This window comes from Castanea sativa, chromosome 8 (assembly GCF_040712315.1).
Source record: "Castanea sativa cultivar Marrone di Chiusa Pesio chromosome 8, ASM4071231v1".
Classification (NCBI taxonomy): Eukaryota; Viridiplantae; Streptophyta; class Magnoliopsida; order Fagales; family Fagaceae; genus Castanea; species Castanea sativa.
In genome coordinates, this window is record NC_134020.1 from 31200115 (window position 1) to 31216750 (window position 16636).

At 39.7% G+C, this 16636-nt stretch overlaps 1 pseudogene; it reads right to left on the bottom strand.

The window, feature by feature from the left end:
* Positions 1-16087: 16087 nt before the first annotated feature.
* LOC142606191 (uncharacterized) overlaps positions 16088-16636 on the bottom strand; it is a 1726-nt pseudogene continuing 1177 nt past the window's right edge.

The window sequence follows — 16636 nt, forward strand, 5'->3', positions numbered from 1 at the left end:
GCCAATCCTCAATTACTCCTACCTTTTAAGAGTGTATTGGCATATATTAGGAAGCAGAGTCAGTCTACCATATTTGAGTGGGTTGAGGAAGAGAGAGGGTGGTTCTGGCATGCCGATGATTACCCCGCAGGTTAGGAGAAGAGGGTGAAGGTGATCAACATTTCTGTGCCCATGAAGAAGAGTTCTACCAAGTCTAAGTCTACGAAGAAAAAGAAGGGTGATGATTCTTCTGAGACCTGTTCAAACATTGTACCTTTTGAAAGCGACCTTCTTCCCATGGGTAACATAGTTTTAGAGAGCTTTACTCCTCTCTCTGCTTATACCTGTTCCAGCAGGCACCCTACTATAGGCAAGGTTAGGCCTACTATTCCATGGCCAGCTACTGATGCTCCTCCTTCTAGCAGGACCGAGGCAGCAAAAGGAAGACTTCTCCTCCTCTTGCACCCACCACTACTGAGTGGAGAGTATGTCATCTTTAACCTTTCTTTACCTTCATTATTTTATAAGGCTCTTCCTGCGGCTAACTCCGTATACTTATTGGCTCATTTCCTTCTTCTTGTCCCCCCTTTTTTGTTTGCTGTCTAAGCATAGGGAGGATGCGTCTGCCACCCATCCTATTTCACTTAATGAGCCCGAGTTTGAGACATGTCTCCTTCCTTTTTTTCTTCTCTCTTTTTAAATTTTTTTTTTTTTGCATCATTAACCCTTATGCATTCCTCTCTTCTTCACTTTTCTCTCTCTCTTTTTTTTTTCTAGCCCGAGCCCAAGCCTATCTCCATATATCACCCCACAGTTGAGGAGATTTCTGCCTCTATATGCACACCCATGGAAGGTTTCTTTAACGGGGCTGATGTAGCATTTCCTGCCATGGCTTCTGCCGCTCCTGCTACTGCACCGAGAGTTCTTGCTCAAGGGGTTAGTGAGACCATTCCCATTCCTGCCGAGACACTTACAACCCAAGAAAAGGTTGTTCCTCCAGTTGCTGCCCAGACCGAGGTTGCCTCTCCTGCCACACCTCTTGTTATCTCTACCAGTGATCCTTTCGCGGCTCTATTTCAGGCCGTGAAGGATGTCTCTTCCTTGTTGGTTACCCTTTCTTCCATCCTTAACTTTGCCACCCGTGGGCCTAACGTGGACTTGTCCTCTGAGGGATCTGAGGATGTTCTTAAGGACCCTAATGATGAACCTACCATGAAGAAGAGGATTTTTGAATCTGAAGAAAAGGAGAGTGTGGACCACGTGGCTGAGTTTATGGGTATGTTTCTCCCTTATTTTGTTAAATTCCCTTTTTTCTCTTTTTTTATTTATTATATCCTTGCCCTCCTTTTTCTCCTTATACGTATATATATTCTGTGTATCCCTCTGATGTGGTCTCCCTTTGCTTTGCATGTTTGTTCCTCTGATTGCAGAGACTTTTTAGGAGCCAAGGGTTGCGGTAGACACAGCGATGCCTACTGCTACTTCTCCTACTACACCTACAGTGCCTGTTTCTGCCGTTACTACAGCACCAATTTCTGCTATTCCCACAGCCCCCATTCTCACGGATCCTGGTGAGTTTTCTTCCTTCCCTTCTCTTCCACATTCTTCCATTTATAAATTTAATCTGCTTACTTCATGATTTTTTATGCCACTCTTCATATCTCCTACCAAGTCTGCTTCCTACTGCCCCTTCTCAGTTTGAGGTGGGCAGTAGTTCTACCACAGTTCCGGATCCATTAAGTGAGGCCACAACCTTCTTTGCTTGTTTCGACCTACATGAGGTCAACGACCTCGATCCCACAAACTTCTAGGGTTCTGGGCCTCCCTATATTGACTTCCATGGCTTTAAAATACCTGAGGATTGTGCTTCTCGTCTAGAGGTGGTCTATAGTAGCCGCGGTGACTTCATGCAGGGATTCCACTTTGGTTGTTCTACTAGGGAATACTTTTTAAAGCTGCTGGGGAGTGTGATGAACGACATTGAGCATAATTTTGTTGATACTGTTTCTACCGAGAGGAACCTGCAGTAGAGGGCTGCAGTATAGGAGCTTGTTAGCATGGGCTTTGCTATGGAGTTCATTCTAGACCACCTTTATGAGATCACCCGAGCCTTCTTCATGAGGAAGGTTCAGCCTGTTGTTGATGCCATTGATACCCATATTGAGGCTTTGAGGAAAGAGGTGGCAGGCTTGGAGGGTCACCGTAAGCACCTTCTTTCTAGTATTGGAGGGTCCATCCGCTTTAGAGATCAGACTCTTATTTCTGGGCTTTATTGATGATGTAGCTTCCCCTTTATTTTGCTTATTATCTCCCTCTCTTTTTTTTTTAGCACACTTTATGTTTCCTTTAGTACTTATTTGGCAAGTCCGACAAGACTGCCACAGTTTGGGTTTGTAACTATGAAGCTATACTTTGTTACTCTTTTGCTATTACAATGACATGGTATGCTTTTATAATACTTCATACTTTTTCATTACACACTACCAAAAAATTATGTTACAATTTTGTTTTGTGACATAGTCACTTGAAGGAAAAGGAAACATTAAACAAACTTAAGCAAAAGGGATGACTACATAACTTTTTTCTTTAAGCGTAATAACGCTTCAGCCACTTGCCATTGATGGGATCCATCAGATCCATGCCATCCATCTGGGCCAATCGGTAATACCCACTTGCATGTGCTTATCTTATCACAAAAGGTCCCTCCCATTTTGGTGAAAACTTGGAAGGTCCTGCCATATCTCGCCTGACGTGGTCCACTGCCTTTAACACGAATTGTCATTCTGCGAACACTTTTTCTTTGGTCATTCTACCATAGGCTTTAGTCATCCTTTGTTTGTATCTGTGACTGCGTTCTTGGGCCTCTAGCCTCTTTTCATCAAACCCCTCTAGGTCTTCGCATGTTTTTGCCATAAAGACTCCTTTTTCTTTTTCTTTCTCTCGCATCTGCATGACTCTTAAAGATGGAGTCATTACTTCTGCCGAGCTCATTAATTCTGTCCCATAGACCAAGGAAAAGGGTGAAAATCTTGTGGCTGACTTTGGTGAATTTCTGTAAGCCCAAAGAGCATCTGGCAAGTGCGCGGCCCATCCTCCTATGTATTCTTGGCTCATTTTGCTGATGGTCTTTATGAGCGTCTTGTTTGTCTCCTCTGTCTACCCATTTCCATGCGAGTAGTAGGGCGATGAACGATGGTGTTTGACTTGGTAAAATTCTAACATCTTCCTCACATCACTGTTGACAAATGGCGTGCCATTGTCGTTAATAATTCTATGAGGTACCCCAAACCTCACAATTATGTTTTCTTTGATGAAGTTTGCTACTGCTCCTCCCGTGGCTTTACGAAGATGAACTGGCTCTGCCCATTTGGTGAAGTACTCTGTAGCCATCAGGATCCCTATGTACCCACGCGATGGTGGGTTAATTGGCTCCACCAAATCAAGCCCCCAAGTATGGAAGGGCCATGCGGTAACCATACTGTGTAAGTTCTGCGAATGAGTGTGAATCAGGTTGGCTTGTACTTGGCAGTTGTGGCATCTTTTCATGAATTCTGTCATATCCTTTTTCATGGTTAGCCAGTAGTAACCCATTTTAGCAGGCATCTATACAACTTCTTCCTCCCCTGGTGTTCCCCACATTCTCCTGCGTGCACTTCCTTTATCACATCTTTTGCATCCTCGGGGCCCAAACATCGTAATGGGTCCCCATCATACCCTTTCCTGAAGAGGACCCTGTTGTGTAGAAAGTAACGTGTTGCCAACCTTTTAAGCTTGTATTTTTCATTATGCTTTTGTGGCAGAATGCCTTCCATCAAGTACTGTGTGAATGGGTTTCTCTAGTCTTTGTTGATGAATGCAGTGTAACTTTCCTCTTTGTCTAATGTAAGCTAGCAGGTCTCACATTGGGTTTGGACCTGACCTGCATCCTTACCCATACTTGGCCAATAGAAACCTACCCTTTGAAGTCTGCGGTAAAGACTGACTTCTCCGCAGAATCCGCAGGTCTTGTTATACACTTCCTTCAACTTTCTTTGGGCTTCCACTCGTCCCACACATCTAGACAAGACCCTGCCTGGCCTTCTGCGGTACAGCTCTCCCTTCACCAAGGTGTAGTCTTTTAACATCTTCAATTCTGCTACGTCTTCTTCCTTCAACAAGGCCTCCTTTATAGGGATTCTCTAGTCTTCTTCACATTGTTCATCTCAGAACCTTTCCTTCAACATCTCGATGATAGACTCCTTTCTCTTGCTGACTTCTATCATGGTACTATTTCCTTCACAAATTATTTGTGAGCCCAACGCGGCCAACGCATCCGCATACCGATTCTCATTTCTTGGAACATACTCTATTTCAAAAGTTAAAAACCTTTCCTCTATCTTCTGGGCCATTATTTTGTATGGGGCTAAGCTGGGTTCCTTCAAGGAGAAGCTTCCCTTAGCCTGGTAGACTGCTAGGTTTGAATCACCCATTACTTTTAAATGCTTATCCCCATTTCAAGGGTTGTGGCTAACCCAGTTAGGTAGGCCCCATATTCTACCGTGTTGTTTAAATAAGGAAATTCCAATTTGAGTCAGAGTGCCACAGCTTTGTCTTCTTCATGATACAAGACTACTCCCACTCCTCTTGATTGGGTGGTAGAGGACCCATCAAACTTCATCACCCATTGCTCTCTGAATTCTTCTGCCGTAGCTACTTCTCCTGGGACCTCATCGTCTAGTAGGAATTCTTCTTCTCCCGAGAATTGCGCCAACAAATCGGCTATAGCTTGGCTCTTCACTGCTTTGAGCGTTCCCGCTTTCAAGTCATATTGTGACAGTTGTAGCAACCACTGGGATATTTTACCAGAGAGAATCGGCTGCTGCAACAAAGATTTGATTGCATAAGACTTAGTCATCAGCCATACCTCGTAGACCAAGAAGTAATGGTGTAGCCTTTGCGAAGCATACGCTATGGCCAAGCATGCTCTTTTTGCCCTTAGATAACAAGTTTCTGCATCCTACAAGGCGTGGCTGATGTAGTAAACTGGTTGCTCAATGCCACCTCCATCTTCTTGGGCTATCAATGCGCCTATAGCATACGAGTTGGTGGCTAGGTAAAGCAACTATGGCTTCTTGCATATTGGGGCTTGCACAGTGGGAAGTCTCATCACAATCTGTTGTTGCCTTTTGAAGGCCACCTGTTATGCCTTTCCCCACTCAAAGCTCTGCCCTTCTTGAGCAATTTGGTGAAGGTAGAAGTAATTGACGCCAACCCAAGGACAAACTCTATTGAGGTTTCTGAAATCTACGCAACACCTTATCTGCTCGTTATTTTTTTTTACTAGTACTATGTTGGACAACCAACGCGGGTGTTGAATAGGCTTAATGAATCTAGCGGCCAGCAATTTCTGCATCTCCTTGACTATTTGCCCTCCTATTTCGGTGTGGAATATCATTGCAGGCTGGGCCACTAGCCTAGCCTTAGGATCCACATTCAGCATATGCACCACCAGCCCTGGGTCTAATCCTGACATTTCACTGTATTCCCATGCAAAGACATATTTGAATTCCTTCAGCAATAGTATCAATTATGATTTCTCTTTTTCAGACAGTCATGAATTGATTGAGATGAGTCTCGGTTTCTGCGGGTCAGATCCTAAGTCAATTTCCTCCAACTTTTCTTTTGCCACAACTTGTGCCTCTCTTTCTGCCGCAAGTTTCTCGTCTTTATCTTTACTAACGTCTCCCTCTAATCCTTCTTGATCCACGCAACATACCAAGCTTTTGCGATGCCCTTCTTGACTGGGGCCCGCTTGCATTTTGCACGTGGGCCCCGCGCACCATCATAACTTATATACAATTCTACCACCAAGGCCTCTGACCCTGAGGCATTGTGGTGTGTCATCTGGCTCCGTGGCAGGTGGTTCTTTCCTCTTTTTTCTCTGAGATAGTAACTCTCTCAGATCAGGTTCTGGGGCATTCCAGATGTCGTCCCACTTAGAAACAAAGGTGCCTCGCGGTTTTGACACTGAGCCTTCCCCAGATGGCGCCCATTGGTCGTAGAACATGATTTCTACTAGATGGGCTTCTGCTTGCTCAAATGGCGAAGGATTTGCTGCTATGCGTATCATCCTGCCATTCAATCTCCCTTTCACACACTGGTGGTAGGTGGACGGGACTAATCAGTGCTTATGCAACCATGGCCTCCCTAGAAGCATGTGATACGAGACCTCCGTTTTTACCACATGGAACCGAGCTATGGAAGCTGTGGGACCCACCTTCAGCCATAGCTGGATGTGGCCTACGGTGTATTCGCCCCTTCCTCCAAACCCCGTTACTTCCATTGGGCACCCCTGAATCTTCCTCTCTGAAATTCCCGCCACTTGTAAGGTGCTTAATGGAATGAGATTTACAGAAGCGCTTGTATCCACCAAGACTCTCTTGATGGGGATTTGGTTTATAGACACCGCCAAGTAAAGGGGCCATTTGTGATCTGAGTACCCCACCTCCATATCTTCATCACTAAAAGTGATCTCACTTGATTCCTGCAGGAGAGCCCTGTCACCTGCAACTTCTGCTCCTAGGCATTCTATTCCTACCCCAGAGGCAATGCTTACTAAGGCTTCTGTGGCTATTGTTCGTTCCTTCGTTGTGAGCCCCAATTGGTCGAATAAATTCCTGAACTTAGAACTTTTCTGTAAGGTGGTGATCATTGTGGCAGGTAGGGCAGGATTCTCTTCTTCGTCCTCCCCTGGATCCGTACAAATCACAACTGCTGCTACAACCTTCCCTTTGTGATTTGGGAGTGGCTTTCTTTGAACTTCTGGCTGGGACAGCTCCAGAGTCCCTTCCTTGATCCTGCGGTGTATCAATCTGCAAAGCGCCCAACATTCTGCGATAGGGTGTTACACATAGTTGTACTAGCGACAAAAGCGTGGGTCTTTTCGCTCATCTTTTCTGGACTCTCTGGTAACCTAATTGGGCTTGAAGACCTCGTCCGCTATTCATTTGTCTAGGAGCACATCCAACGCCGTTAGGGTACAAGGTAGTGGTGGAGGGGTATCGTACTCCCTCGCGTCAGCTTTTCTTTTTCTTTCGCCAGTGGACACCGTCATGACCTATGGGGCAATTCTTTTGTCAGAACTTAGCCTTACTAGCTGAGTAGTCTTTCTGGCCCTTTGTAACAACTGAGCAAACTGGGAGATTTCCAAAACGGCTCTGTAATCCCTAATCATGTTTGTCATACACATTTTTACCAATGTCTTTTTCTCGCAATGATCATAGCAGTCAAGTGCTATGTCTTAGAACCTTTTGATATACTCCATTAAATCCTCACCACTTCTTTGCTTCGTTGCTTGCAAGGTCGCAAGCGTTACTGTTTCTTCTCCATGGAAGTATTTAGTGCAAAATACGTCCACCATGTCATCCCAGGTCAGGATTGATCTTGGCTTTAGACCGATGTACCAGGTATAGGCCCGGTCACATAGTGATTTAGAAAATTCCCAAAGACATAAGTCCTCGATTGTCACGTAAGGTGTTAGGATGTGTGCCCTTAAATCCTATTGTATGATGCTATGTATGACTTAATGTTATGGTTAATAAAGTTGTTTTATTATTATCTAAAAATAATGGTAACGTGAATATTGGAACATTATCATATAGTCCATGAGATGCATAGTATGTGATTTATGTGATTTAATCACAGAAGATATAAATCACAAGTTCTTTGTAAACTCAGAATTTTAGTTCGTAGTCAGTGAAATTGGGCATTTCATCTCCGAAAACTATAACATATCAACTAAGATGATTTGTCTTGATCATAGAAATGGAGATTTCTAGTTGGTATGTTGATATGTTTTAAGAATTAAAACATATTGAACTGGACCGCTATGAGATTTATTAATCTCCTAATGACTGTCAAATGAATAATAAACCCATGACCTCTATTTACATGAACTCTTAATCCTGAGAGGATAATAGACCTGATCATGAAATATAGGTTGCTTTGATATATCAGGAGTGGGGTCTAAAGAAACGATCAAAACCCCAGTATGTTGGGTAATCACATTTAGTGTTGATGGAACATATATTCTCAAGATGAAATTCATAGTCTCTTAAAAGAGATATAAAATATTCCCTTGAGATAAGTTTATAATGGGTTCAGTTATTCAAAAAGTTTGGCCTAACCACTTTGGTAAGAAGTTACTAAAGTATATATTTATGAAATTGGATTTCATAAATATATGATAAATAACTTTAGAGGATTAAACTGGGTATTCAAGGAATTAAGATGTAGTAATCTTTAAAGTGGCTGTCTATATTCATGACTTTGTATTACTACAAATATTTTATGAAGGAGTTACATGTACAATAAAGTTTTGGGATATAATTTATAAATAAGGCCGAGAGTGCAACTATATTTATATAGTGGTATTAAATATAATTAATGGTAACTTTGGACTTGTCAAGAGTTGACAAAAAAGCCCAAGGCCCATTGGAGCTAGTATCTTATTAGTCCCTTGTAGCCCCACTTCAAGCCACACACTTAAGCCTAATTAGAAAAGCTCAAAAGGCCAGCCCAATTAGATAATCAATTAGATATAAAGGGAGAAATATACACAATTTTTTGGAAGTGAAGAAGTAACACTATTGTGAGACACTTTGACATTCTCCCTTGGAAAACTGATTGAGAGACCACACTTCTTGGGTGTTTGTGGAATTGGAGTGAAGATTACAAGTGTTCCCAAGTGCTTCTGATCTTCATTTTTTGAAATTCACCGCACCAAAGTACACTCTCTTGTTCTTAAATTCTGAAACTTACATAGTACATGTTAACATTATGAAAGAAGCAAATCTGTTATTTTTCCGCTGCATATGTTTTGTATGCAATACAAACATGTATTTATCCAACAATTGGTATCAGAGTGGTCTTCATTTTCGTATCTGTTTAACGGGTTTTGAGTTTTGGAATTAGTGACAATAGTTTTATGTTGTTAGAAATTAGTTTTCTGCATGGTTGTTGAAATTATTGTTTGATGAAAACTGATATTAATGTTATGATGTTGTTTAAATTTGAGTTTAAGTATGTTAAATTGAATTTTAAGGCTATAGCATCAATGATATTCAGTTTAGATATCAATCTCTGTCCATTATGTTCACATGATGGTTGTTTGTTCACAAAAAAACGTTTAAAAACTGTCTAACAAAAATTCTGAAAAATTCAAAATTTGCGAAGCTCGATCAATCGAGCATCGATCTAGCTGGCAGAATTTTTCTCGACCGATCGAGGATCTATCGAGCATCGATCGAGCTGGTAGAATTTTTTTCGATCGATCGAGGACTCAAGATTTAGAATTTTCTCTAAGTGTTTTTTACATATATAAAGAGCAAGGCTATGTGTAATTTGTTTATGTATGTTTTAAATTAAAAACCTTTATTTTTAAAACATCCAGTGGGAGAGAGATACAAGGGTTGGATCTCACGGCCTCCATTATCGATTCATAGTAGTGTGGGATAAACACCTCGTCTTGGCGTATATGCCTCGCGATCCCAAAGGAGGGTGTTTATTTCATAGTACTACAAGATTGAACTTACCCGTTTAAAGTAGTGTAGACAAACACCTCGTCTTGGCATATATGTCTCGCAATACCAAAGGAGGGTGTTTTGTTTCATGGTACTACAAGTTTAAACACTATAAAGGGAGATGAAATGTGGCTACACATGATTCTAGATAATGGTGTACATTAGACTAAGTGTAATGTTAACCTCTCAAAGGAACTATGTCATTATTACTTAGAGGCTGAAGGTAATATGACATATTATTAGTGTTTGATAAGAGTTATCATGATGGCACTAATAATGAGAATAGTTCTCAATCAATCATAGTGTTTATAATAAACTTGCTACCAAGGAATTATAAACATAGGATTGGGTTTTCGTTGCATATATTATATTATGGTTTATTAAGGTTCCATATTATATGCTAAATTGATAATGTCCAGTTTACTTATTATATTCATGTTTATTATTTTCAGATTTTATTATGGCATCATTTAGCCCACTTGTTGCTATTCTTAATCAAAACAAACTGACTGGATCCAATTATGTTGACTGGAAAAGAAATTTGGACATTGTTTTAATTGCTAAAGAGTACAAATATGTGCTTACTCAACCATATCCTAGCTTTCCTTCATTAGATGGTCCTCTTGAGGAAAAACAACGATATGATCATTGGCAGAAATCTAATGAGATGACCAAGTGCTATATCCTAGCATCTATTTTGAATGTTCTACAGCATCAAATGCAAGATGTAGAACTAGCTTCGGACATTATGCTAAGTCTGAAGGAGATGTTTGGTGAGCAAGGTCGTTCTGTAAAGCAAGAAACTATGAGAAAAATTTATAATACCAAAATGGCTGAAGGTAGTTCACTAAGGGAGCATTGTCTTAGGATGATCTCTAATCTGAACACATTGGAAGTTTTAGGTGCCAACATTAATGGAGAATCCTAAGTGGATATGATACTCTAGTCACTACTAGAATGATTCAAAGAATTCAGACTTAATTATAACATGAACAAAAAGATTTATTCTTTTTCTGAATTAATGTTGTGGCCCATTCTTACTTTTCTTCATTACATAATGCATATGGGTTTACTTCTTCCTCCTTTGTGCTCCTTTGGGCCCATTTGCTTTTTTCAAAACCCATTTATTTATTTTATGGGCCTATGATCCATTATTCCTGCAGTTAATGGTTCCTTCCTATCAATTTGCTAACTCTCTTCTTGCCCATATTGTTGGGCTTCTTCCTACTGGTGAGCTTTTTCAAAAATGAGCCTCAACAAAGGGTAATACTCAAAAGTCTAAAAAAAAGAAGTAGCATCTTTGTCATCACTATGGAGCAACCGGACATACTTGACCTAATTGCTATAAGTGGCAAGCCACTCAACATAGCAACAGTATGATCTTATCGGGAATCCAGAATCAATTTCCATCCTCTCTTGCTCCTCTTGGAGATCTCCTTAAAGCCCTCATATTCCTTTCGAACTTGAACGGTTGCAATTCTTCCCCCCACTGCCAGTTCAAGGGTTCGCTAAAAGGAAAGGTTATTCCAAGATGTGGAAGGAAAAAGGCTCTAAGTGATGTAGTCACTTTTCTCTCTCTCCCTCTGTTTTTGCTTGCATTACTTGTGTGTTTTGCTTTCTTATTTTCAGCCAGTCTAGTCTTATGCATTGCTTTGCTTAACATGTTTTTGTTTGTTTGTTCTTAGTTTTGCTTTATTTATTTTTTTTTAAAAATAAAATTTTAAAAATCAGAAAAATAAAAAAAAACAGTGTTTGTTTGTGTACATGGGTACTTGTGTACCTTGAATGGCCATTAAAACAAAGCATTTTGAACTCTCAAAAACATCTCTCAACAAGAAAATTTTCAAGCATATAGATCCAAAACATACACACACACACACACACACACACACTAAACAAGTTTAACCAATTTTATATTTCAAAATATGTTAAGACAGTTTAGTGAAAATACATTAACACAAGTATTCCTTGTGATAGCCAAATCACATTGTACCTGCACATGTATCAAAAGTAGCAAAGAATATTGCGTGTTATGTGTGAAAAACATCACAAGATTGCATAAGTATCTACATATTATGACGATTTGAGATATGAGCAAATCAATTTAACTCACACACAATCATAACTGCCTGATGGGGACTATCACCTTCGAGGTACATCCTATAACTCTCACATCTCCTAGAAGACATACTTGCAATCATATATAAAGCATTTTGATTCTTTTTTCTTTTAATTTTTTTTGCATATTTTCTTTTAAACATATCATGCATGGGCATATAAGAGAGAGAAAAGAAATACCCAATTATGTTTAGCTTTTGACATTGCACTTTTGCTATGCCGAAGCATACAGATGTCATTTCATGATTGGCGGGCAACAATGGTGAGCTGATTATTTATGCCTTTCTCTTAAGATTTTCTAGTCCTTCTCGTCAAAAAGAGAGATACGAGTGTTAAGTACAAGAGATTACTTAATCTTACTCATCACAAACACAAGCCACAAAGCTCACTTGCCTAGTTGTACATAGAAATGTTCATCTAAGCTACAAGAGATACAAAGTTTAGAAATGTTGTTTGGATCTTTATTTGAGTAGCATGTTTGATTGCATTCATGTCTATGTTTTTCTCTTCTTTGAAAAACTGTTTTAAGCAATCTCAACAGCTTCTTGATACCTCTCGACATCTAGGCTATCTATCGAGCTCTTGATCTTGCTTTCTCAATAGCTGCTATCACAATTTTGATCCATCAAAGTTTTTGAGAATTTGTCTCAATAGCTTCTTAATGCTTCTCGATCCATCGAGAAAGTTTCTGTCTCCTCGATAGCTTATTAGTAGCTGCTCGATCCATCGAGATTCTTATGCTGTGGACACCTCTCGATAGCTCCTTGATAACTCTTTTTGTCACATTTTAATTCTCGACACCTTTCGACACCTCTTGATCCATCGAGCTAAGTATATGTCTATATATAAGGTCAGCACAAATTCTCTCTCATTTCTCCCCGATCTCTCTCGACAGAAAAGTGTCTCTTCCTCTCCCAAACACCTCAAACTCAACCTCTTCATCTTCCCCACTCAATCTTCAGTCTTTTACTTGCATTTTTCACTAGTATGATCTCCTTTCATCTCTTTATCATACATTTCATGCATTTTTTTACCTAACTTTTGGGGTTTTTGAAAATTTATGGGGTTTTTCAAAATAGTTGAGGTTTTTGCCAAATTTTTGGGATGGTTTTTTGTTTTAATGAATTTAAATCATCATGCATTGCATCAAATTGCATTTTAACAATGTTTCATGCATTTCAGATGTGTGTTTATTTTGTTGCAAGCTTGTAAGCTGGTAGGTTTGGATTGGGCTAAGCCCATGATACTTTTATTTTTGCATGTCACATGCTCATGCATTTTTCATTCATATGTACCTTCCATTTTCTATCATATTGATATTAAATTGTTTGGTGCTTTTCTGCTTGTCTCCTTCTCTCTCTTTCTTTCAGTCTACATCATGGCACCTAAGCATAAATCCACTCCATCTCGGAATCCTCTACATTCCGGGGCATCTTCTTCTGATTCTACTCCTTCTCATCTTCAATTCCGCAATGAGAAATCGCGTAAAGACTTCTCAAAGAACTTTTCTCGACGAGGCATTCATTCGGAACACCAAGTCATCTTATCGAATTTTTCCGTTACTGGCCTTCCCACAGTCATCCACAGTAGAGGATGGGGGTCACTATGTGATGTCCCGGTTACTTGTCCTTCCATGATCATTCAGGAGTTTTACTCTAACATGCACGGATTTCATTATTCAGTAACTCTTTTTCGTCACTCGTGTTCGAGGTATGCACATAGTGGTTACTCCAGATATTGTATCCGAGGTGCTCCACGTCCTAAGGGTAACGCATCCTAACTACCTCATTTGTGATCATCTTAGGACTGTGTGACGAGCTCATGTCTCTGTTTTGTGAGGCTCCTTCTGTCTGGGGTGATCATTAGAATGCCCATTGCTCGACCTTTGCTAAAGGTCCGAGGTTTCTTAACATGGTGATGACATCCGTTCTCCATCCTTTGTCTCACTATAACTCTATTCACAGAGCCTTGTGCTCGATTTTTTTTATCCCTCCTAGAGAACCTCACTATAGACTTCCATTCTCACTTCATCCTCTCCCTCATAGATGTCTATTGGGATACGGTGACCCGTGATAAGCTTTCTCATGTCGGACCATTTCCCTCAAGAGGATCCTTCACCATTTTTCTGTCTCCTTTCTCATGTCGGACCCTTTCCCTGTCATGTGTGCCATCAATGCAACTACTGTTAGATGGAGTGAGGCCCAGCTTCAACTGAAATGGCCACAAATCAAGATGACAACTCCTCTAGCTTCTTTAGCTTAATCCATATCCGCTCCTTCTTCCGCGAATGCTGTAACTCTAGAGGCGATTATGGCGCAGCTTCAGCGCATGGATGCTCACCCTGACACTCTCAGCGATAAGTTGTGTCAAATGAACACATGTGTTAGTCGTATTGCACGACGACAAGCTCGCCTTGATGGCTTCGTTGAGTCTCCTACTCCTTCTCCAGAGACTTCTGAGGATGAGGATGACAATTGTGGCTCTAATGGCGATGGTGATGAGGATGATGATGTTAGCTCTTCCAGTGATGATGCGAATGACTTCTGGAGTTACTTGCTCTTTGTCATTTGTGTCAAAAAGGGGGAGTAGTTTTGGATATAAGCGTAGTCATGTACTTTGGGGGAGAATTAGTATATGAGATTTTTGTTAGGGGGAGTGTCTATACTTGTTGAGGGATGTGGTGAGAACTTATGTATTCTTTTCTTTTCTATCTTTTATAGATACATTGTTCTTACATTATTATAGCAAACCTTGTACTCATTATTGATATATATATATATATATATATATATATATATATATATATATATATATTGAGGTTGTTATTACATTTTTACCTATCTCTTCATGTGTTGTTTCTTTTCTCTCTTATAAGACATGTAAAACCAATCACTCCATTCAGCAACTTCCACCTTTGTATATATTACGTATAAACAGACACCTTTCTTGGAATTTTAGGAGGAATTATGAACATGGGTAGTTTGTAATATTAAAAGCAATTTCCTCCGTCACTTTCTTTTTCTTTTCTTTTGTTTTCTTTTTTTTAAGAATTACATCAACAATGGAACTCACAAATTGAGAATGAAGACATGTTCCATTTCACCAATCATAGCCATACCACAAATCCAGTCTCCCCCACACTTATTTCTTGCACACCCATACTTATCATAATGATGATCAATGCTCCACTAGCTCTACGGCTTGGGTAAAGGCATTGTTTTTCGGGTTTAAAGCTTGTAACATGGGTTCACAATAAAGGAAAAAAAAAAACAATAAAGCTCAAAGGGGTTCAACAAAGGGAAAAATTAATTACACGGTAGGTTATTTGGCTTATGTAGCTTATAACAAAGAAGGCCTTAATCATGTTCATGCATGCATGTGTCAATATGACCTCAACGAGAATCAAGGCAAGTTCTAGAGAAACAAATCCATGGAAGAATATCTCACATGAAAGAATAATAAGACTGATATGGATGTGTCAATCTAAAGGCTCAATATCTCACCAGCTTTTGTCTACTAAATTTAGTCACTACCATTCTCAAGGAAAATAACTAGGCCAATTAATTCTAAGCTGGAACATCACTTATTCAATCATGTTATGAATTTTTCAAGCTTAATTGAATCTTGTTTATTACATACATAACCAAAAATCTTTGAAAATCACAAAAACAAAGAGCAATTTTGTTTTTTCAAAAATGCAAAATTAAAACACAACCTAAATCCCCTCCCCCACACCTAAAACTTACATTGTCCCGAATGTAAGGTGAAATGCGAGGAAAAGGCAAAAATAACCAAAATTTAAATGCAAAAATAAAAAAGAAGAAAAAGAACGAACTCCCCTAGGTTGCCTCCCAAGCAGCGCCTTTGTTTATTGTCGTTGGCTTGACTCAATGCTTCCTTCTTCAATCAGTATAAATCGGATCCTCAAGGTCCAATTTTGCCACATTCTTTACTTGTAAACCTTCATAGAATGGCTTAAGTCTATGACCATTCACCTTGAACACTTTGGAAGTTGCTAAACTTTGAATTTCAGCTGCACCATGGGGAAAAATTTTAGTAACAACAAAAGGTCCAATCCAATGAGAACACAACTTACCTAGAAACAAATGAAGCCATGAATGGTATAGAAGGACTTTTTGACCAACCTTAAACTCCTTCCTAGAGATCATCTTGTCATGAAAAACCTTTGTCTTTTCCTTGTAAATCCTTGCACTCTCATAGGCATTATTTCGAATTTCCTCTAACTCTTGTAGTTGCAACTTCCTGTGTTCTCCACTTTCATCCATCATGGGTGGGTTCAATCTTCTTTGCAGTTGACGAGAAGGTTTTGCTCCCTCTTCAAATAAGATATGATGCATGCATGTAAATGGGCTAATTCCCTTAATATCTGCAATTTTCCAACCAATAGCCATCTTATGCTCCTTAAGGACCTACACAAGCTTTTCTTCTTGCAGTACACTCAATTTACTGGAAATGATCACTGGTAACGTTCCTCCTTCTCCAAGGAACACGTACTTGAGGTGACTGGGGAGAGGCTTCAATACTAGAATAAGGGCCTGCAAAACAGAGGGTAAAGGTCTCTTGTTAGAAACTGGTAACGTGATATGAGAAGCGTTACCTAACTGTTGTAGCTTCAAAAAATCATCCAATGCTGCAACAGTTTCTTGCAAATCGGCACTTAAGGCTTACTCCTCATTCTATTTCTCAAGATACTTACTAATGGCAACTTCCATTCCATCTTTTCCATTAAGTTCAAAAACTTCTTGTGCTAAAGAATGAATCACATCAATAGAATAAACAAGATTATCATCATCAGGATATTTCATGGTTTCATAAATATTAAACTTAACAATTTCACCATCAAATTTCATGGTAAGTGTGCCACTATGAACATCTATCTTAGTCTAGGATGTCTTTAAGAATGGTCTTCCTGACAAAATAGGATTATTTTAATCACCATTCTCCATATCAAGCATATA